Source organism: Prionailurus viverrinus, chromosome E2, assembly GCF_022837055.1.
Source record: "Prionailurus viverrinus isolate Anna chromosome E2, UM_Priviv_1.0, whole genome shotgun sequence".
NCBI lineage: Eukaryota > Metazoa > Chordata > Mammalia > Carnivora > Felidae > Prionailurus > Prionailurus viverrinus.
Genome location: NC_062575.1, coordinates 2618717 through 2642357, shown reverse-complemented (window position 1 = coordinate 2642357; position 23641 = coordinate 2618717). Strand labels below are relative to the sequence as shown.

The window sequence follows — 23641 nt, the reverse complement described above, 5'->3', positions numbered from 1 at the left end:
GGGGTAGAGGTTAGGGGGGGCGGAGGCATGGAAATATTACCTGCAAGAAATGGCCAGTAATCATTCATTTCATCCGCAAACTCAAATATTTACACATGCAGCAGGTCCCTTGCTGGATGCCGGGACTACAAGACCCCACAAGGTCCCTGGACCCCACAAGCTCACAGGATAGGGGCAGGACAGAAACAAAACAAACAGTGAGCTCCAGGAAAGGAAGCGAATCAGGGGATCTGTCAGAGCACGCAAAGCGGTGGGCTGCTTTACTGGAAAAGGCGAGCTGAGTTGGCGGAAGCAGCCTGCCTTGAGAGCTGCAGGGACAGCCGTCCTGAGCAAAGGGAACGTCCTGAGCAAAGGGAACATGCGAGGCAAAGACCCCGAGGCTGAACTGCACTGTGTGCCTCTGAGGGACCAAAGGAAAGTGTGCATGAGTTGGGAGAGCCAGAGGGCGTCCAGGTCACAAAGGGGCCCCATAGACCATGGCGAGAAGGAAGTTTTATTCTAAGTTTGGTGGAGAGCCATCCACAAGATCTGACATCAAGTAGGAAAGGGTCAGTCTGGATGCTGAATGAGGACAGGGCAAGAGCGGAAGCAGAGAGATGAGAGAATGAGGTCCGAGTGGCCCTGGCCCGGCAGAATACCTGGTGATGAGGTAGTGGAGGTAAGGAAGACCACCTGGTGGTTCTATAAGAAGTGCTAATGGGGGGCGCCTGGGTGGCTCAGTCCTTTGAGCGTCAGTATTCAGCTCAGGTCATGACTTCTTGCCTCACGGCTCTTGAGTTCGAGCCCCTGAGCCCCTCGTAAGGCTCTGTGCTGACAGCTCAGCTCAGAGCCTGGAGCCTGCTTCGGATTCTGTGTCTCCCTCTCTCTCTCTCTGCCCCTCCCCTGCTCACGCTCTGTCTCTCTCTGAAACATAAAATAAAAATGCTAACGGGTTGCATGTGAGGGACGAGGAAAATGGCACCAACGAGATGAGCCTCAGGCTTGGACTTGGGCCCTTGGTTAGACCGGTGGTTCTCCAGTGGGGCAACCTTGCCCCTCAGAGGGCACAGCAGCATCTGGGGATACTGTTGGCTGTCATGACTGGGGACGGGGTGCTACTGGCCTTTAGTGGGAGGAGGCCAGGGATCCTGCTCAACATCCTGCATTGCATAGGCCAGCTACCCCCAAATAAACAGTGATCCAGCTCAAAATGTCAGTAGCGATCAAGCTGAGAAACCCCAGGGGAGAGGACGGTGTTGCTGATGAGGATGGGAACAGCTGGCTGGAAGATGGGACAGAAGGTGGAAGGTGAGGGCGACAGACCAGCAGGCCCTCAGGGTGTCACAGCAACAGGGAAGGGGAGAAAGCCAGGGGAGGAACTTGACCTACCTCACCCCTCCTGTTTCTTTCTCTGTTTCCGGTTCACTTCCTCGTCAACCACCCAAGTGTTACTGTCACTCCTGCAGCACGGAAGTGGACATCAGGTACGTGACGGCCAGAAGGGCATTTTCTCCTCCCAGCCCCTGGTAACCACCACTCAACTCTCTGTGTCCGCATGGCTTGGCCCGTTCTGGACGGATAGCGTCATAGACGTGGAACCACACACCACGTGGCCCGTGTCACGCTTATGCGCTTTCCAGGTTCATCCAGGAGGTGGCAGGGGTCACGTGTCCGTTCTTACGGTGGCCGAGCAGTCTGGGTACACCTCATCGGCCGGCGGGACCACATTTCGTTATACGTCCCCCAGAAGGGCATTTGAGGTGTCTTCCGCCTTTTGACAGTTGTGAATAGTGCTGCTGTGGACATCTGTGTCCAGGCCTCTGTCTGAACACTTGTTTTCAGTTCTTCCGGGTACACACTTGGCCGAGGGGTTGCTGCTGTTGAACCTGATTGAGGAGCTCAGCAAGCTTTTGTTGAGCGACGATTCTATGGTGGATCCTTGAGTAGCTAAAACGGCTAAATGGTGAATTTTATGCCATGTGGATTTTACCTGTTTTAAAAACCTATAAAAAGTGGGGGAGGCTGTATTTTGAGGACCCCTGCACTGCGCTGTGAGACCCTCTGGGAGCAAGTCCACCGGACGGATGTACCCTGGGGACCCCAGCACGCACAGCAGACCCTGTATACTCGCTCCCTGCTCCAACCTGGCGAGGCTCCAGTGTGCCAGGCTGGGGGTACCGGAGCCGGGGGCGCGGTGCTGCAGGGGGCACGGAGGGGCCGGGGGCGCAGAGCGGCCGGACACGAAGCGGGGTCACGGAGGGGCGGGGTCTCAGAGGGGCGGGCGTCCCGAGGGGCCGGGGTCATCAAGGGGCGGAGTCACAGAGGGGAGGGCGCACAGAGCTGCTGGGATCACGGAGGGGCGGGGTCACGGAAGGGCCCGGGGTCACGGAGAGGCGGGGTCTTCGAGGGGCGAGCACCCCGAGGGGCCGGGGTCACGGAGGGCCGGGGTCACCGAGCTGCCGGGGCACAGACGGGCTGCGGCAGGGGAGGCCCTAGAGGTCACGGAGAGCGCCCTATGGAGGGTGACTGGCAATCAGGTGAGTGTCCTGGAAGGCCGGAAGGTGACAGACGAAACTGGAGGGGCGGCCTCCTCCCTCCGCGTGGTCGCAGGAACCCTTCGGAGGGGGAGGCACCTGCTGGGAGTGACCAGGTGGAGCCCCCCCCCCCAGCTCAGACCCCGGGACGCGCGTTCCAGTCGGTGGAACCACCAAGCGGCGGCGCAGAGCGAGGCACATCTACCTTTCTCCCTGTCCTCTTCCCTCCCCCAGGAACGACCCCTGCTGCTCTTTCTAGCGACCCTGCTCCGTCCCCTCTGGGCGGTCGCCAGTCCTTCATCTGCCCGCTAGTCTCTCCTCCAAGAACCCTGTCTGCCCGGGACCGCCAGTTTGGAGAGTGACGGACTGGGTCCTCTGAGGGGTGACACCTGTCTCTGCAGGAAGGTGTCCCTGAGGGTCCTGAGGAGGTGGACCCAGGGCGGGCGAGGGCCCTCAGGGGGCTTTCCACACCGCTGTCCCTGGCCTCTTCCCACCTCCCCCACTGTTTCTCTAATTAAATGTACACTAATTGAGACCGTGAGGGCTCAGTTCTTCCATTCACGCGACACTGAGAATTAATACCTTGGCGGGGGGAGGGAAGGGGGCCAAGAATCATGTATACCCCTTAACTCTGGCAATCACCCCATGAAGAATTCTGTTATGCTGTCCCTGTTACAGGTGAAGAAACTATAGCCCAGAGGGATCGATAACTTGTCCAAGGTCACACAGATGACAGGTTTGACTCATTCCAAAGTCTTTTTTTTTTTTTTTTTTTTGTATAAAGATTTAGGTCTCCCAAATGAAGAAATAGGCATCTGAAGATGTAGTGATCTCGAGACTAGGCTATGTCCCAACTGTCCCACCTGCGTGGACTTTTGCCCATGTTTGAGGATGTCCATCGTCCTGGTTGAGAGCTTGGGCTCTAAGGAGGAGACGGGTTTCTTGAGTGCAGATCCCGGTGCCACCCCTTACTGGATTGTGACCTTGGGGAAGTTATTGTCTCTCTGTACCTCATTTTGTCATCTGCAAAATGGGGGTACTGACAGAGTAGAAGCCCTCTTATTATCATGATCAGAACCGGTCATTTATTCATCACAAAGTTCATTAAAATGGCTAATTAAAACTACTGCTAATTAAAACTACTTTAAGGGGCGCCAGGTGGCTCAGTTGGTTAAGTGTCTGACTCTTGATTTCGGCTCAGGTCAGGATCTCACTGTTCATTGCATCAAGCCCCAAATTGGGCTCCACGCTGATAGCGGGGAGGCTGCTTGGAATTCTCTCTCTCTTCTCTCTCTGCCCCTTCCCCACTCATGCTATCTCTCTCAAAATAAATGAATAAACATTAAAAAAAAAAAAAACTACTTTAAGACATACAAATGTACACTCATTTGGTCTGATGGAACCGAAGTTTTGTTTTGTTTTTATTTTTTATTTTTTTGTTTTGTTTTGTTGTTAGTACGTGTCTATAGACCTACAGTGTTCAATTTGTCCTTTCAAGGAGGAGCAAAATGACAAGCATTCTTGCAGAGTGGTTGGAAGGTAGAAATTTTCTAGACTAAAACAAGTGAAAAAGTCCATTCTTACAGCTGTCTTACCCATTCGAATTTAATACATTTTTGTCATTCTGCTTTTATTTTATTTTATTTTAATATTTTATTTTATTTTAAGGAATTTAATATTTAATTTAAATTTATTTAATATTTATTTATTTAATATTTATTTTATTTTATTTTAAGGAATCTCTACACCCAACATGGGGCTCAAACTGACAACCCTGAGATCAAGAGTCACACACTCCACTGACTGAGCCAGCCAGGAGCCCTGGTTCAGGCATTTTAGAAAGCGCTGTGCCTGCCATGGGCTTTCCGAAGCCCTGGACACCAGCCAGTGCTTCTGAGAGAGAGGATGGGGAACATCAGTGACCCCAGGAGTCACTTAAAACTCGTGTCTGCTGGGGCACCTGGGTTGCTCAGTCAGCTAAGTGTCCAACTCAGCTCAGGTCATGATCTCACGGTTCGTGGGTTTGTGGGTCTGAGCCCCACATCCGGCTTTGTGCTGACAGCTCAGAGCCTGGAGTCTGCTTCCATTCTGTGTCTCCCTCTCTCTCTGCCCCTAACCTGCTCACATGCTCTATCAAAAATAAATATTAAAAAAAAAAAAACATCTGATTGGGGTGCCTGGGTGGCTCAGTCCATTAAGCACCAGACTCTTGATCTTGGCTCAGGTCATGATCTCACGGTCAGTTGGGTCTTGTCCACTATGATGAGACACTTACCGGCAAGCCAGTCTGAGGACCCAGATGGGGTCCTCCAGGACCAGCCAAGAGGGTCCTTGGCTGTGCACAGGATAGAATCCAAATGTGAGCTGGCAGGATAGAATCCAAATGTGAGTCTGTGAGAGCAGACTTTATTGAAGGTAGAGAGAGAGTGCAGGTGTAGACACAGTGTGCAGGAGACTCAGGAAGGTGAGAGCCTCGGTTTTGCTTGAGGTCTGGGTTTTTTTATTGAGGATTGTGGTCTGGACTACAGGTCCTCTCAGGCATCCAGGAACTGGTTAGAGCAAAGACCAGGGCTCAGGTGTTATTCCCTGGAGGCAGATCTTGGCGTGGAGAGGTCTAGCCCCAGTGGTGGAGATCTAGAATGCGCATATGACGGCTTTATTGGGTCATTTTCCCCTGGTCCTTCGTTAGATTTTGCCAGTTCCAAAGAAATGATTAACTCCTTGTCCCCTACAAGGAGGACATACATTATTTGCAATATGAAGCATGTGTGAAGTTGGGAGTGCAGGCCCTAGCAAGAATAGAAAAGGAGCAAGAAGCAGGTTTTTATGGAGTTCTTCGGTTTCTCTATCTCAAAATGTGATTATGTTTGTTCTTGGCAAATAGGATGCCACCTTTCCCGCCCCCCTCGTGGGAAATCCACTTAAAGGAAGAGTGGGAAGGCAGTCAATAAGGAAACAAAGGCTTGACTATACTCTTCAGAGTGTGATTGCACACACCGAGGGTAATTTCACATGCTTGAGCCCCAGTGACTACTTGAGCATGTAAAACTAGTTTTCCAAGTCAACTAAAGTCCTGAATTAAAGGGGGTGGGGGTGTCACTGGGTTGGCACAACTGTGTCTGAGCTCAAGGAAGCTGTCATCATTTCTTACAGCAATTTGCATACGGACCGGGTTGCTACTTTAATAAAAAGAACGTGGGGCGCCTGGGTGGCGCAGTCGGTTAAGCGTCCGACTTCAGCCAGGTCACGATCTCGCGGTCCGTGAGTTCGAGCCCCGCGTCAGGCTCTGGGCTGATGGCTCAGAGCCTGGAGCCTGTTTACGATTCTGTGTCTCCCTCTCTCTCTGCCCCTCCCCTGCTCATGCTCTGTCTCTCTCTGACCCAAAAATAAATAAAACGTTAATAAAAAGAACGTGTATCTTTATGACCTTTGTACATCCAGTCACCTTCCCGTCTTAAAAAAATTTTTTTAACATTTATTTATTTTTAAGAGACAGGAGCACAAGCAGGGGAGGGGCAGAGAGAGAGGGAGACACTGAATCCCAAGCAGGGTCCAGGCTGTCAGCACAGAGGTTGATGTGGGGCTCGAACTCACGAACTGCAAGATCATGACTTGAGCTGAAGTCACTTAACTGACTGAGCCACCTGGGCGCCCCCAATCACCTTCCCTTTGATGGTAGTGCTGGTTGTGGTGAAGTGGGGCTCTCTTAAACTTTATCTAAAACTGAGTTTTGTTAATATACCAGCTCATCTCAGCAATCAATATCAGATCCCCCCCCAAGTTTTACTGAGGTATAATTGACATATAACATTCTATTAGTTTCAGGTGTACAACATGATTTGGTATTTGTATATATTGAAAAATGATCACTGCAATAAGTTTACTTAACCTCCATCATCACATGTAGTTACATAATTTTTTTCTTGTGATACGAACCTTAAAGATCCACTCTGGTAGCAACCCTCAAATACCCAGACATCAGATTTTAATCACCTGGTGAGAGTTTATGAGGTGCCCACGTTATTTGAAAATAGGACCAGTGCTTGGAAAAAACCCTTAATTTCTTTTTTAATGTTTATTTATTTTTGAGAGAGAGACACACAAACAGAATGCAAGCAGGGGAGGGGCAGAGAGAGAGGGAGTCACAGAATCTGAAGCAAGCTCCAGGCCCTTGAGTTGTCAGCACAGAGCCTGACGTGGGGCTCAAACTCACAAATCATGAGATTATGACCTGAGCCGAAGTAAGATGCTTAAACAACTGGCCACCCAGGTGCCCCTAGGAAACCCCCTTAAAAAGCAGTGGTTCTTCAACGGGACTGAGTTTGCCTCGGAGGGGACATTTGGCTGTGTCTGGAGACATTTTTTGTTGTCAAGACTGGTGGGAGGGCTGAGGGTGTTGCTCTTGGCCTCTAGTGGGCAGAGGAATGCTGCTTGACACCCTACAATGCACAGGACAGCTCCCACCCCAAGGAATAATCAGACCCAAATGTCAATTATACCGAGGTTGAAAAACATGGGTTCACTTTTTTCTCTACTTGCTCAAAACAAGAAGTCTGCAGCCAGCTCCCTGTTTGGTCATAGCTGTCTCCCTGGCACCAGCATTTATCAGACATTTAATAACGACCTGTTAGATGAATCAACGGATAGCACGAACCTGTCATCAAGGCCCAGAGCAGGCAGGGGGAGGTAGGATGCTCCTGAGAGCTCAAAGGGACCTAGTTTGCCTGGAGGCAGGCTTGACATGGAAAGTCTGTTTCCAACCAGTGCGGAGCAAATAAAACAAATGGGGAGCAAGTAAAAACGAGTGAACGACCTGCAGCGAAGTCTCTGAGCACTTTCTGAAAAGAAAGCACCCGGGGCACCTGGGTGGCTCAGTTGGTTAAGCGACTGACTTCAGCTCAGGTCATGATCTCATGGCTCATGAGTTCGAGTCCCATGTCAGGCTCTGTGCTGACAGCTCATGGAGTCTGGTTTGGATTCTGTGTCTCCCTCTCTCTGCCCTTCCCTTGCTCACTCTCTGCCTCTCTCTCAAAAATAAATAAACAGTAAAAAAAAAAAAAAATCTTTCAAAACTATAAAAAAAAAAAACAAAAAAAAAAACAGAAAAGAAAGCACCCTAAACTGACCGGTCAGAGGAGTCCCTTCGGCTCCGCCCCCCGGCTCCGCCCCCCGGCTCCGCCCCCCGGCTCCGCCCCCCGGCTCCGCCCCCCGGCTCCGCCCCCCGGCTCCGCCCCCCGGCTCCGCCCCCCGGCTCCGCCCCCCGGCTCCGCCCCCCGGCTCCGCCCCCCGGCTCCGCCCCCCGGCTCCGCCCCCCCGGCTCCGCCCCCCCGGCTCCGCCCCCCCGGCTCCGCCCCCCCGGCTCCGCCCCCCCGGCTCCGCCCCCCGGCTCCGCCCCCCCGGCTCCGCCCCCCCGGCTCCGCCCCCCCGGCTCCGCCCCCCCCGGCTCCGCCCCCCCCGGCTCCGCCCCCCCCGGCTCCGCCCCCCGGCTCCGCCCCCCCCGGCTCCGCCCCCCCCGGCTCCGCCCCCCCCGGCTCCGCCCCCCCCGGCTCCGCCCACCGCTCAACCTCACGCCTCCCATCTCAGGCGCATGCGCCCACTGCCTTCCCTCAGGGCTCGGCGTGTGACGTCACCAAGGGGCGGGCGGCGAGCCAGAGGTATTACCATGGCAACCGCGGCCAGCTCAGCTATGCCCGCTGTGAGGGCAGAGCACCCTGCAACCGACCCCAAGGGTCGCGAACGGGTCGGCCACTGTGGCAGGACCTGGCAAGCTGGGCCAGGGAAAGGAGGCGGCCGACGACTGCGTCGGAGTCCTTTCTCACTCCCAGGCACCTCCTGTTTCTCTGCCCCTTTGAGTCTACGACACCCAGAAGTTTCTGGGCCTCGCTTTCCTAGGCCGTCAGTCTGATGGTTGCCCTGGAGACAGCCAGACGCCGGAAGCTTGACGCATAAGGCGGGGCCAGGCTGGAAGGAAGATTCCGACTGGCAGAGATGCCACACCGCAGGCTTTGAACGACAGGTCGGGGGCGCACATGCGCGTTGAGTTGGCCGCGCGCATTCGCGGTCCGTGGTGTCCAGGGGTTCGCGAGCCTCGGTCCCTGGGCAGTGTCGCAGGTCGCGCTGGTGGAGGGACGCCGAGTGTGCGCAGGCGGGGCGCTCCGGGCCTCGGTCACGAGTCCAGAAGTGCCGGCTCCAAAGAAGTGCCTCCGGAGGTGAGTGCGACCCCCGGTTACCCCCGGGTTTCCGAATGCAATGCCCAAGCTCCTAGTAACAGCCCCCACTCACCGACATGTGACGTCATAGCTCCCATCGAGGGGGAGAGGGCAAATTTGAAGGTGTCGTAGATTCTGGTCGCCCACTTGTCCCCTCCCTCCCCCCCTGCGACGGGGAGTTTGGGTTGGAACCCTTTCGTCCTTTGTAGGCCTCAGTTTCCCCTTTTGTGAAATGATCTTTGGAGTTACTCTGCCCCTTACTAGCTCTGAGACCCCGGGCGAGGTGCACACACTCTGTGCCTCGGTTTCCCCCAAATTGAGGGGGATGATAGAATTTGACTCTCTGATGGAACCTTAGGACAGTGCCCCGCACACCGTGACCTCTCAAGTGTTAGTGTCTGATTGTCATCGTCGTCATCTTTGGTTTGGGGATTTGGACAAGTCCCTCGCCTACTCTGGAGTCTCGGTGTGTTGGTTTGAGAAATGGACGTAGTGGGTTTTGTGAACGTTAATCTTGCTTCTCAGCACACAGCCAATGACTGTCTAACCGGAGGGATGCTACGGGGTTTGGTGGTAGGACCCTGTAATTCCAGAAATCTGCCCTTGTCACGTCCGCTGCTGCACGACCCCGGTCAGTTCTCGTCCTTGAGGAGCTCTGAGTTTCCTCAAGTGGAAAATTATGGGATCGGACTTCTAATTCTCACTCTGGTCCAAGCACTGGCCCTAACTTTGCTTGGGCAAGCTGTCCTGTCCATCTTCGCGTCATCTGTAAAATAACCAGAGGGAGCTCAGTTGACTTGGAGGTCACTTTGAATTGCAGTCAGAAGATCTGGTGTCCCTCTCCTCACCCCACCTTACCCTCCCTTTGTATCCAGCATCTTATTCTTAGTCTCAGATATGCCTTCATTGCCTCTTTTTAATGTTTATTTTTTAATGTTTATTTATTTTTTTATAACTTTTATTTTTTTAATATAATATAAATTTAATATAATTAAATATAATATAAATTTATTGTCAAATTGGTTTCCATACAACACCCAGTGCTCATCCCAAAAGGTGCCCTCCTCAATACCCATCACCCACCCTCCCCTCCCTCCCACCCCCCATCAGCCCTCAGTTCATTCTCAGTTTTTAAGAGTCTCCTATGCTTTGGCTCTCTCCCACTCTAACCTGTTTTTTTTCCTTCCCCTCCCCTATGGGTTTCTGTCAAGTTTCTCAGGATCCACATAGGAGTGAACACATATGGTATCTGTCTTTCTCTGCATGGCTTATTTCACTTAGCATCACACTCTCCAGTTCCATCCACGTTGCTACAAAGGGCCATATTTCATTCTTTCTCATTGCCACATAGTACTCCATTGTGTATATAAACCACAATTTCTTTATCCATTCATCCGTTGATGGACATTTAGGCTCTTTCCATAATTTGGCTGTTGTTGAGAGTGCTGCTATAAACATTGGGGTACAGGTGCCCCTATGCATCAGTACTCCTGTATCCCTTGGGTAATTCCTAGCAGTGCTATTGCTGGGTCATAGGGTAGGTCTATTTTTAATTTTTTGAGGAGCCTCCACACTGTTTTCCAGAGTGGCTGCACCATAATGTTTATTTATTTTTGAGAGAGAGACAGAGACAGAGCGTGATTGGGGGAGGGGCAGAGAGAGGGAAACACAGAATCTGAAGCAGGCTCCAGGCTCTGAGCTGTCAGCACAGAGCCTGTCGTGGGGCTTGAACTCACGAACCATGAGATCACGACCTGAGCTGACGTCAGATGCTTAACTGACTGAGCCACCCAGGCGCCCCTAATGTTTATCTATTCTTGAGAAAGACACACAGAGTGTGAGTGGGTCTGGGACAGTGACAGAGGGAGACACAGAATCCAAAGCAGGCTCCAGGCTCCGAGCTGTCAGCACAGAGCCCGACACCAGGATGGAACCGACTGAACCAACCAGACGCTCCAGTTTTGTTTTTTTTTTAATTGTCTAGCAAAATTGGGCTAAGTCATGTTTCCCTTGCCCTGTCTCTGAAATCAGGGTTTAACTAGGTCAGTGCCCCTCATGACCTCTGGAGGCCCAAATCCTGTGGTCAGGAAGTTATTTTTTCATTTCTCTTTCAGGCTTTCTCAGTGAAGAGGTAAGTTTATCTGTAGCAGCTTAACGTTTACCAATCCCTTTTATCAGGTTATATCTGTTTTCATTGTATTTACTGTTAGGACTATCTTTATGGCAGGTGATACTGGGTTTCCATTTGGGGCAGTACATGAAGTTTCATCTTAAAAATGAACTTAGTACACAGGGACACCTAGGTGGCTCAGTGGGTTAAGCATCCAACTTTAGCTCAGGTCATGATCTTGTGGTTTGTGAGTTCACACTTGATCTTAGCCAAAAGGCCGAGAAGCGATTGTGGTTTGTGAGTTCAAGTCCCGTGTCTGGCTCTGTGCTGACAGCTCAGAGCCTGGAGCCTGCTTCGGATTTTGTGTCTCCCTCTCTCTCTTCCCCTCCCCCTCTCTCCTCTGTCTCTCTCTCTCAAAAAAAAAAAAGTTAAAAAGATTTTTAAAAAGATTTTATTTATTTATTTATTTATTTTTTCAATATATGAAATTTATTGTCAAATTGGTTTCCATACAACACCCAGTGCTCATCCCAAAAGGTGCCCTCCTCAATACCCATCACCCACCCTCCTCTCCCTCCCACCCCCCATCAACCCTCAGTTTGTTCTCAGTTTTTTTGGTTTTTTGTTTTTTCAACGTTTATTTATTTTTGGGACAGAGAGAGACAGAGCATGAACGGGGGAGGGGCAGAGAGAGAGGGAGACACAGAATCAGAAACAGGCTCCAGGCTCTGAGCCATCAACCCAGAGCCCGACGCGGGGCTCGAACTCACGGACCGCGAGATCGTGACCTGGCTGAAGTCGGACGCTTAACCGACTCCGCCACCCAGGCGCCCCTGTTCTCAGTTTTTAACAGTCTCTTATGCTTTGGCTCTCTCCCACTCTAACCTCTTTTTTTTTTTTTCCTTCCCCTCCCCCATGGGTTTCTGTTAAGTTTCTCAGGATCCACATAAGAGTGAAACCATACGGTATCTGTCTTTCTCTGTATGGCTTATTTCACTTAGCATAACACTCTCCAGTTCCATCCACGTTGCTACAAAGGGCCATATTTCATTCTTTCTCATTGCCACGTAGTACTCCATTGTGTATATAAACCACAATTTCTTTATCCATTCATCAGTGGATGGACATTTAGGCTCTTTCCATAATTTGGCTATTGTTGAGAGTGCTGCTATGAACATTGGGGTACAAGTGCCCCTATGCATCAGTACTCCTGTATCCCTTGGATAAATTCCTAGCAGTGCTATTGCTGGGTCATAGGGTAGGTCTATTTTTAATTTTCTGAGGAACCTCCACACTGCTTTCCAGAGTGGCTGCACCAATTTGCATTCCCACCAACAGTGCAAGAGGGTTCCCGTTTCTCCACATCCTCGCCAGCATCTATAGTCTCCTGATTTGTTCATTTTGGCCACTCTGACTGGCGTGAGGTGATATTGAGTGTGGTTTTGATTTGTATTTCCCTGATAAGGAGCAACGTTGAGCATCTTTCCATGTGCCTGTTGGCCATCCGGATGTCTTCTTTAGAGAAGTGTCTATTCATGTTTTCTGCCCATTTCTTCACTGAGTTATTTGTTTTTCGGGTGTGGAGTTTGGTGAGCTCTTTATAGATTTTTGATACTAGCCCTTTGTCCGATATGTCACTTGCAAATATCTTTTCCCATTCCGTTGGTTGCCTTTTAGTTTTGTTGGTTGTTTCCTTTGCTGTGCAGAAACTTTTTATCTTCATAAGGTCCCAGTAGTTCATTTTTGCTTTTAATTCCCTTGCCTTTGGGGATGTGTCAAGTAAGAGATTGCTATGGCTGAGGTCAGAGAGGTCTTTTCCTGCTTTCTCCTCTAGGGTTTTGATGGTTTCCTGTCTCACATTCAGGTCCTTTATCCATTTTGAGTTTGTTTTTGTGAATGGTGTGAGAAAGTGGTCTAGTTTCAACCTTCTGCATGTTGCTGTCCAGTTCTCCCAGCACCATTTGTTAAAGAGACTGTCTTTTTTCCATTGGATGTTCTTTCCTGCTTTGTCAAAGATGAGTTGGCCATACGTTTGTGGGTCTAGTTCTGGGGTTTCTATTCTATTCCATTGGTCTATGTGTCTGTTTTGGTGCCAATACCATGCTGTCTTGATGATGACAGCTTTGTAGTAGAGGCTAAAGTCTGGGATTGTGATGCCTCCTGCTTTGGTCTTCTTCTTCAAAATTCCTTTGGCTATTCGGGGCCTTTTGTGGTTCCATATGAATTTTAGAATTGCTTGTTCTAGTTTCGAGAAGAATGCTGGTGCAATTTTGATTGGGATTGCATTGCATGTGTAGATAGCTTTGGGTAGTATTGACATTTTGACAATATTTATTCTTCCAATCCATGAGCAGGGAATGTCTTTCCATTTCTTTAAATCTTCTTCAATTACCTTCATAAGCTTTCTATAGTTTTCAGCATACAGATCTTTTACATCTTTGGTTAGATCTATTCCTAGGTATTTTATGCTTCTTGGTGCAATTGTGAATTGGATCAGTTTCTTTATTTGTCTTTCTCTTGCTTCATTGTTAGTGTATAAGAATGCAACTGATTTCTGTACATTGATTTTGTATCCTGCAACTTCGCTGAATTCATGTATCAGTTCTAGCAGACTTTTGGTCTTAGCCAAAAGGCGGAGAAGCGATTGTGGTTTGTGAGTTCAAGTCCCGTGTCTGGCTCTGTGCTGACAGCTCAGAGCCTGGAGCCTGCTTCGGATTTTGTGTCTCCCTCTCTCTCTTCCCCTCCCCCTCTCTCTTCTGTCTCTCTCTCTCAAAAAAAAAAAAAAAGTTAAAAAGATTTTTAAAAAGATTTTAAAAACAAACTTAGTACAGGGTGACTGGCTGGCTCAGTTGGTGGAGCGTGTGACTCTTGATCTTGGGGTTGTGAGTCTGAGCCCCATGTTGGGTGTAGAGAGCACTTAAAAATAAAATCTTCAGGGCGCCTGGGTGGCTCAGTCGGTTAAGCGTCTGACTTCGGCTCAGGTCATGATCTCACCGTTCGTGAGTTTGAGCCCCGCGTCGCGCTCTGTGCTGACAGCTCAGAGCCTGGAGCCTGCTTCACATTCTTTGTCTCCCTCTCTCTCTGCCCCTTCCCTGCTCATGCTGTGTCTCTGTCTCAAAAATAAACATTAAAAAAAATTTTTTTTTTTAAATAAAAAAAAATCTTCAAAAAAACCACAACTTTGTACATTCGTTGGTTCTCAGTCTTGGTTTTACATCAGAGCCATTTGGGAGCTGTTAAAGGACATAATATTGTGCGGGGCGTCTGGGTGGCTCAGTTGGTTAAGTGTCCAACTTCAGTTTAGGTCATGATCTCACAGTTCATGAGTTCGAGCCCTGCATCAGGCTCCATGCTGGCAGTGCAGGGCCTGTTTGTGATTCTGTCTCTCTCTCTGTCTCTCCTGCACATGCACACTGTGTGTGTGTGTGTCTCTCTCTCTGTCTCAAAATAATAAATAAATTTAAAAAAATAATACTGTGCTCAGATCCACCTCTGGAGATGAGTTCAAATTGTGGTGGTTGTGACCCAGTGCATTGTGTTTTAAAACTCCTCAGAAGATGGGGCGCCTGGGTGGCTCAGTCGGTTAAGCGGCCGACTTCAGCTCAGGTCATGATCTCGCGGTCCGTGAGTTCGAGCCCCGCGTCGGGCTCTGTTCTGACAGCTCAGAGCCTGGAGCCTGTTTCAGATTCTGTGTCTCCCTCTCTCTGACCCTCCCCTGTCCATGCTCTGTCTCTCTCTGTCTCAAAAATAAATAAATGTTAAAAAAAAAAATTAAAAAAAAAAAAACTCCTCAGAAGATTCTAACGTATTAGGTTGGAGAAACACTGACCAGGTCATCTATAAAGGTCTGTTGTGCTCTAACTCTCATTAATGTTTTCATTCCTAAGTCCTAAAGAGGTCTTTGCCTACTTTGCCTTCCTTCATTCAGTAACTAACCCCTTCATCTAAATAATTGTGAGGGTGTTCCTTGCAAGGCTCCCCAAAAGGTGCCAGTTTGGCATGTGGACAATTTTGAGTTGAAGGCAGTCGAGACCCTGCAGGCTCAGGAGAAACTTACCCCTCCCTTAACTGCCTAGAAGAATCTAAATTGGGGGTCTTTCCAGAATAAGCGTTATTACCAGAGATAAATACTACCTGGGTGACCCATCTGTATGGCAGGGCAAACATCTACTTACCAAACATCTGTTCTTATTGCCCTGCTCCCCTTTGAAGCCCCAGCCCCCGACCCCACTCCTTAGCTCAGGATGGCATGGGTACCTCATCTTACCTTTCTGTCCTGAAACCTCTGTCTTTTATGTATGTGGGGATCCACATCTCTTTTATGTTTGTGTGTGTTCAAAATTAAATTTGTTTTTCTCCCATTAATCTATCTCATGTCAGTTTAATTCTTAGACCAGCCAGAAAAACCTCTGAAGGGTAAAGGAAATTTTGTCTTCCCCAACGTATTTTTTATAATAAAACTGTAACTGGTGCTTTCCTGAGTTCTGGGAGTCCACTAGCCCCATGCTAGTGGGACCCTCTGAATTTGTAGCCAACTTGTGCAGAAGCCAGGAGCCCTGATGTGGGGCCGTGTTGTGCCTTCAACCTATGACCCCCAACCCCAAATAATCTAATTCCCTCTAATGCTATTATGATTTATCCCCACCCCCCATTAGGTCTGATCTAGAATTAGGCTGGTAGTGTTCCAACTACAGCACTCCTGTGGAGGGTGGGCTGGGGAAGGTATTGAAAGAGCCTGTTGTTACCCGCCCCTCTCCCCCCCGCCCCCCCCCACTTTGCAAGAAGTCATTTGATAATGGTTGGGCTGCCTTTTTTTTTTTAATTTTTTTTTTCAACGTTTATTTATTTTTGGGACAGAGAGAGAGCATGAACGGGGAAGGGGCAGAGAGAGAGGGAGACACAGAATCGGAAACAGGCTCCAGGCTCTGAGCCATCAGCCCAGAGCCCGACGCGGGGCTCGAACTCCCGGACTGCGAGATTGTGACCTGGCTGAAGTCAGACGCTTAACCGACTGCGCCACCCAGGCGCCCCATTTTTTTTTTTTTTGAGAGAGAATGCAAGCAGGGGAGGGACAGAGAGAGGGGACAGAGGATCTGAAGCAGGCTCTTCTCTGACAGCGGAGAGCCCTAAGTGTGGCTTGAAATGACAGACCACCGGATCATTACCTGAGCCAAAGTCAGATGCTCAACCAACAGAACTACCCATGTACCCCAATAATAGCTGGGCTGCTTAAAAAAAACAAACTGACCAGTGATCTGGACCATGCTCCTGCTTTATTAATGCTGATGTGAGCTGCCATTTGGAGTGCTTCTCATAGACCAAACAAAATACTGAGACCTGGACCTCACTTCACTCCCAGGCGGAACCTCCCCTGTAGGTTCTTTGGCTGGTCTAATAATTAAATTGATAGAAGACAGATTAACAGGAGGAAAACAAAAGTTTAATAACACACACCTCCTGTGCACACGAGAGAGACCCAGGGAAACAGTAACTGCGAAATGGTAGAAGCCATTGCCTTCAATACCATCTTCAACTGAAGACAAAAGATTTTCCTGGGCGTTAGTTACACGGGAGGGCACCAGGGAGAGCGCAGTAAGCGAGAGTGGGTTGTAGCGCAGACTGAAGTCCGGCCTTTCCCATTGGTCCAGGGTTTCCTAGAGATTAAAAAGGGGTAGCCTCGGGGCGCCTGGGTGACTCAGTCGGTTGAGCGGCCGACTTCGGCTCAGGTCACGATCTCGCGGTCCGTGAGTTCGAGCCCCGCGTCAGGCTCTGGGCTGATGGCTCAGAGCCTGGAGCCTGTTTCCGATTCTGTGTCTCCCTCTCTCCCTGCCCCTCCCCCGTTCATGCTCTGTCTCTGTCTCAAAAATAAATAAAGGTTAAAAAAAATTTTTAAAAAAAGGGGTAGCCTCTACTCTGTTTTTAGAGCTTGTCTTGTGTCTGCCGTGTCAAGGAGGCACATCTTGAAGTGGCGTCGTTTACCCCCTTCTGTGCTGTCTTTCCCCTCCTGCCGCTTGATCTGATGCATCCTGTTGTGAGTCCACACAGTGCTTACCGACCTGCGTCAGGATCTTGGCTCTGTAGCTACCTGGCTACGGAGGTGATGGCGAGCAGTCCTCCTGTTCAGGACGGTGGGTTATGTCACCTCCCGGGATTATCACAGAATAAACAGGCTAATAACTACAGCTCTTAAAAATAGTGCCCGCCACAAGAGTCCAATAACCGTTGGTGGTGGTTTCACTTGTTTTTCTTCTGATAGTAAATGTGAAGTGGCTGGCGCCTAATTGCTTACCAAGATGACACATAGTATCTGTTTAATACAATTCATATTGCTAATAGTAGCTGCCATGTACTGAATATTCACACTATGTGCCAAAGTGAGTAAAGCACTTACATTACCGCACCTTCGCTGTAGCCCCACGATTTACTCTCGACAATCCCCGTTTCATCAACAAGAAAATCCAGCCCAGAGCGGGCTGTCCCACTTGGGCAGGGCCACAAAACAAGTGTATAGCCTGCTCGTCCGCTGAATGTCAGAACCTCCCGTTTGCCTTGCTGTTTTCTACCTCCGATGTTACAGTGATTACATAGCGATATACATGTGTGATTTATAATAAGAAATAATTTATTTGGTCTTCATCCCCATTTCTGGCACAGATCTCCTAAAACCTTGGAATTTCCTTGGAACTGAGTGATGAAGGTGCCTTGAACATGTTCATGAGGTGACTTTCTGAAAGCACATAGGGATGGGACTGGTTGCCAAGAGAACTGACCAAGTCCTGGAGGGTTGGAACTTCCAGCCCCCACCCCCCTGATCTCTGGGCGGGGAGAGGAGTTGGTGGTTGGATCAAACACCAATGGCCAGTGATTTAATTGATCATGCCTATATAATGGAGCCGCCCTAAAACCCCAAAAGCATTGGGTTCTGGAAGCTTTCAGGTTGGTGAACATGTGGAGATGTGGGAGAGACCCAGACACCCTTTCTCCGTACCTGGTCCCGAGCATCCCTTACATCTGGCTGTTCTCAAGTTCTGTGCTTTTATCATAAATCACTAATCTAGTGAGTAAAATGTTTCTCTGGATTCTGTGAACTGCTCTAGCAAATTAATTGAACCTGAGGAGGGCGTCGTGGGAACCTCTGATTGACAGCCGGTTGGCCAGAAGCACAGGAGACAACCTGGATTGGTGTATGAAGGTTGGGGGGCCAGTCTTGTAGGACTGAGCCCTTCACTGTGGGATATCACGCTATTTCTGGTAAGGTGTTATAATTGAGGTGAATTGGGGGCGCCTGGGTGGCTCAATCGATTGGGCGTCTGACTTCGGCTCAGGTCATGATCTCGTGGTCTGAGTTTGAGCCCCGCATCGGGCTCTCTGCTGACAGCTCAGAGCCTGGAGCCTGCTTCAAATTCTGTTTCCCTCTCTCTCTTGGCCCCTCCCTTGCTCACACGTTGTGTCTCTCTCCCTCTCTCTCAAAAATAAACAAACATTAAAAGGAATTTTTTTAAAAAGAGTTGAAATTGTAGGACCCCCCAGCTGGTGTCAGAGAACTGCTTGTGGTGGCAAGTGGGGAAAAAAACCAAAAGGCATTACAATCGGTGTCGATTGGAACATGTAACCCCATTCTAGATTCCTGGGGCCCCATTCCCCCAAGAAAGATCCCTTCTTTCTTTTGACTCTAACAAGACCTTGACAGAATAACCAAGGGTCTGCACAGCACCCTTATAACATTTCCTTTACCTCATGCAGTTTGGAATCACGTGGGGGGCTCCATCCCAGACACTGGGCTTCATTTGGCCCCAGGTGGTGCTGCTCCAATTTTTAATTTTTATTTATTTATTTATTTATTTATTTATTTATTAAAAAAAATTTTTTTTAATTTTTTTAATGTTTATTTATTTTTGAGACAGGGAGAGACAGAGCATGAACGGGGGAGGGTCCAAGAGAGAGGGAGACACAGAATCGGAAGCAGGCTCCAGGCTCTGAGCCATCAGCCCAGAGCTGACGCAGGGCTCGAACTCACGGACCGCGAGATCATGACCTGAGCCGAAGTCGGACGCTTAACCAACCGAGCCACCCAGGCGCCCCCCAATTTTTTAAAGAAATGGTATTTGTGTGACTGGATGGAGGTGTTAGCTAACAGTGGTGTTAACCATTTTGCAGTATAATTGTATCCAGTCAACACACTGTGCACCTTAAACTTACACAGTATCATGTGCCAGTGATAATCAAGCTGGAAAGAAGAAAGAGTTCTTCAGGTGCTCAGTCCAGATTGGGAACCACAGGGGTAGAGATTCTTCTACCCCAGGAAGAATTTCCTCATTCATTCCTGCACCTCAGAGTCCTTTGGGGTGAGGTGGTGTGGGCAGAGGTTGGGCAGACAAACAAATGGGCAGCCGTGAGTGTGAAAAGCTCTGAGATGAGAAAAAGTATAGGATCCTGAGGGACCACAAGCTAATAAATGCTTCCTCCACCCAAGCTGGGAGAGGGGAGGCAGAGTGGGGGTTACCCCAGGGAGGATTTCTGGGAGGAAGTGCAGTGCAATCTAAAGGAAGGGAGAGATCACATGAAAGTGGGCATAAAGGGGATACATCACTCTGCCCGTGTTCCATTAACACCGGCTGTGAGGGAGGCTAAGAAGGGTAGCCTTGACTCAGGGTGGCTATGGACCAGCTCCATGTCAGGGTTCTCTCACTGTTGGGAGCAACCAGCAGAACTGACGGTCAGATGCATCTGATAATAATAACCAAGCAACTGTGGTAATAATATAGCAACTAAGTGCCATTTGCCAAGCACACACTGTGCAGCAGAAGTTAGGCTGAACGTTTGACACCCAGTATGGCCTTGAACCCTTCTGGCCACCCAGAGAGATGCTTTGTCCGGTCTTATAAATGGGGCCTCTCTCTGAGCCTCAGTCCCGCCCCCCCCCCCCGCCACCATATAGGAGGCACAACTACCTATGTACATTTGTGAGGATTTAAGGAACTCACATCTGATGCTCCCAGCACACAGTAGGAGCTCAGCAGATGGTAGTTGCTTTTCCTAAAGCTATCGAGTGCCATCTAGTGGTTGAGCAGTACGCAGCCATGGTGCCACCCGGTGGCCACATCCCGCAATTGCTCAGCCGGGCTGAGGGGTATTGCTTGCACGCAGGCGTTCTCAAACTCGGCTCCCCGTGCGGGGCAGGCAAATGCTGCAAGTGAGGGGTGCTGGCAGGGTGTGAGACATAGAGAGCGATGGGGATAGTTGTGGACGGAATCCATCCCACATCTCCAGCAGAGTGCTGCTATGTGGGGATGCAGACTTACCTAGAATTCCCCTAAACTGATTTTTTTACACCCCAAGGAACGCCAATTCATGTGGAAAGCGTCTCTATTTTTAGAGATGGGCACTAATAGAAATTGTTTTGCAAACACTGTGTTGGCCAGACACATCCGGAGTCTGACTGTAGCCCATGACCCATCATTTTTGTGACATCTAGTTATATGGTCATGTATGACTTTTAAAATAAATCTTAACCTCACCCCCATTTTTGGTGATTGTGGGGGTTAATTTTATGTGTCAAGTTGACTGGATCATGGGCTGCTCAGATACTTGGTTAAAGATGATTTCTGAGGGGCGCTTGACTGGCTCAGCACTGGAGTATGTGACTCTTGGTCTCAGGGTTGTGACTTCAAGCCCCACGTTGGGTGGAGATTACTTAAAAAATAAACTCTGGAAAAAAAAAAAGGTGATTTCTGTGAGTCTGTGAGGGTGTTTGCGGAAGATGTTAGCATTTGAATCAGTAGACTGAGTAAAGCCAAAGACCCTGCCTTCATGGTTGCCATTACCCAATCCACTGTGGGCCTGAATAAAACAAAAAAGGCTGAGGAAGGGGCAAATTCTGTCTCAGGCTGACCCCTTGGTGTGGAATTTACAACACTGGCTTTCATGGGTCTCCAGCGAGCAGATGGCAAGCTGTAGGTCTTCTCAGACCCCATAAACACATGAGCCGATTGGTCCTAAGAAGCACTGTGTGTTGTATGTAAGCAATGAATCACGGGAATCTACTCCCAAAACCAAGAGCACACTGTATGTTAGCCAATTTGACAATAAATTATGTTTTAAAAAAAGAAAAAAAAGAAATCACTTTATATATATCCTATTGGTCTGTTTCTCCAGAAAATCTTAAGTTGTAGTGGTTTTTTATTAATTGCTTATTATGTGCCCCATGCTTTACCTGCATTATTGTCGTATAATTTTCCCTGCAACTTAAAGGATAGTGATTATTAGCTCAACTTTAAAATCATCAATTTATAATAGGAACCTTTATTTAGCTCTGAGCACATGTTAGAGATTTTGCTAAGTGCAATATATTGATGACTTCATTGAGTTTCTATACCAAGTCCTTAAGGTGGATTCTGTTGTTATCCACATTTTGCAAAGGAGGAGACAGGCACAGAGAGGTTGAATGCCCCCCTCCTTACTTTTATAGGTGGTGTTTTGACTTTTTTTAAAATTTTATTTTATGTTTGAACATGTAAAATGTCCACATGGTTCAAAAGTCACAATTTTTTTATTTTTTTAAGTAATCCTTCCACCCAACATGGGGCTCTAACTCACAACCCCGAGATCTAGGGTCACGTGCTCCACTGAGTCAGCCAAGCACCCCAGTTGACACTCATTTATACCTTCCTAATTTTACTTAAGAATTCATTCTGGAAATATTCTTTAACAGGTGCCAAGTTTATCCAATCCTTTCTGTGTGTGTGTGTGTGTGTGTGTGTGTGTGTGTGTGTGTGTGTGTGTATGTGTGTGTCTACATCCTGGTCAACAGTGATTACAGACTTGAGGTTTTTGGCATTGTCATGAGGAGTACTCCATGGTGGTTTAAATTTATTTTTGATTTCTAATCAAACTTAGCAGCTTTTTACTAATCATTGATGATTCAGGTTTTGCTTCTGTAAATTGCCTGTCTGTATTTCATTTTTCATTTTCATTTCTTTTTTTTTTTCAAATAAGTCATTTTTTTTATTGATTTTTGGGGGTATTTTGTATAATCAGGTTACAATTTCTCTGCAACAAACAGGCTATGTATGATGGGGTCATCCATCCATCCAATCCATCCAATCCATCCATCCCAAGTTAACATATACTCTAATAACGATTTTGGGAATAGAATTTAGTGATTCATCACTTACATATGACGCCCAGTGCTCATCCCAACAAGTGCACTCCTTAATGCCCCTCACCCTTTTAGCCCTTCCCTGCACCCAATACCCTGCCAGCAACCCTCACTTTGCTCTCTTTATTTAAGAGTCTCTTATAGTTTGTCTCCCTCTCTGTTTTTATATTATATTTGCTTCCCTTCCCTTGTGTTCATCTGTTTTGTATCTTAACGTCCTCATATGAGTGAAGTCATATGATATTTGTCTTTCTCTGACTAATTTCGCTTAGCATAATACCCTCTAGTTCCAACCATGTAGTTGAAAATGGCAGGATTTCATTCTTTTTGATCGCCAAGCAGTATTCCATTATATATATACATACATACACACATATATACATACATACCACAGCTTCTTTATCCACTCATTAGTAAATGGATATTTGGGCTCTTTCTATACTTTGGTTATTGTCAATAGTGCTGCTATAAACATTAGGGTGCATGTGCCCCTTCGAATCAGCACTCTTGTATCCCTTGGGTAGATACCTAGTAGTGCAATTGCTGGGTCATAGGGTAGTTCTAGTATTAATTTTTTGAGGAACCTTCATTCCAGAGTGGCTGTACCAGCTTGCATTCCCACCAGCAATGCAAAAGAGATCCTCTTTGTCCGCATCCTCGCCAACATCTGTTTTGCCTGAGTTGTTAATGTTAGCCATTCTGACAGGTGTGAGGTGGTATCTCGTTGTAGTTTTGATTTGCATTTCCCTCATGATGAGTGATGGTGAGCATTTTTTCATGTGTCTGTTAGCCATTTGGATGTCTTCTTTGGAAAAGTGTCTATTCATGTCTTTTGCCGATTTCTTCACTGGTTATTTGTTTTTTGGGTGTTGAGTTTGATAAGTTCTTTATAGATTTTGAATATTGACTCTTTATCTGAAATGTTGTTTGCAAATATCTTCTCCATTCTGTCGGTTGCCTTTTAGTTTTGCCGATTGTTTCCTTCGCTGTGCAGAAGCTTTTTATTTTAATGAGGTCCCAGTAGCTCATTTTTGCTTTTGTTTCCCTTGCCTCCGGAGACATGTCAAGTAATAAGTTGTTACGGCCGAGGTCAAAGAGGTTGTTGCTTGTTTTCTCCTTTAGAATTTTGATGGCTTCCTGTTTTACATTTAGGTCTTTCATCCATTTTGAGCTTATTTTTGTGTATGGTGTAAGAAAGTGGCCCAGGTTAATTTTTTCTGCGTGTCGCTGTCCAGTTTTCCCAGCACTACTTGCTGAAGAGACTGTCTTTATTCCATTGGATATTCTTTGCTGCTTTGTCAAAGATTAGTTGGTCATACGTTAATGGATCCATTTCTGGGTTCTCTATTCTGTTCCATTGATCTAAGTATCTGTTTTTGTGCCAGTGCCGTACTATCTTGATGATTACAGCTTTGTAATGCAGCTTGAAGTCTGGAATTTTGATGCCTCCAGCTTTCGTTTTCTTTTTCAGGATTGCTTTGGCTATCCGGGGTCTTTTCTGGTTCCATACAAATTTTAGGAGTGTTTGTTCTAGCTCTGTGAAGAATTATGGTGTTATTTTGATAAGGATTGCATTGAATATGTAGATTGCTTTGGGTAGTATCGACATTTTAACAATATTCTTCCAATCCATGAGCATGGAATATTTTTC

At 48.0% G+C, this 23641-nt stretch overlaps 1 protein-coding gene across 1 annotated transcript in view; it reads left to right on the top strand.

Annotated features, from left to right (window-relative positions):
* The first annotated feature begins 8573 nt into the window (after window positions 1-8573).
* ZNF667 (zinc finger protein 667) overlaps window positions 8574-23641 on the top strand; it is an 80906-nt gene continuing 65838 nt past the window's right edge. The window contains exon 1 of the mRNA XM_047834464.1: window positions 8574-8722. The gene's annotated coding sequence lies outside the window, so the exon portion shown is untranslated. The remainder of the gene's footprint in view (window positions 8723-23641) is intronic.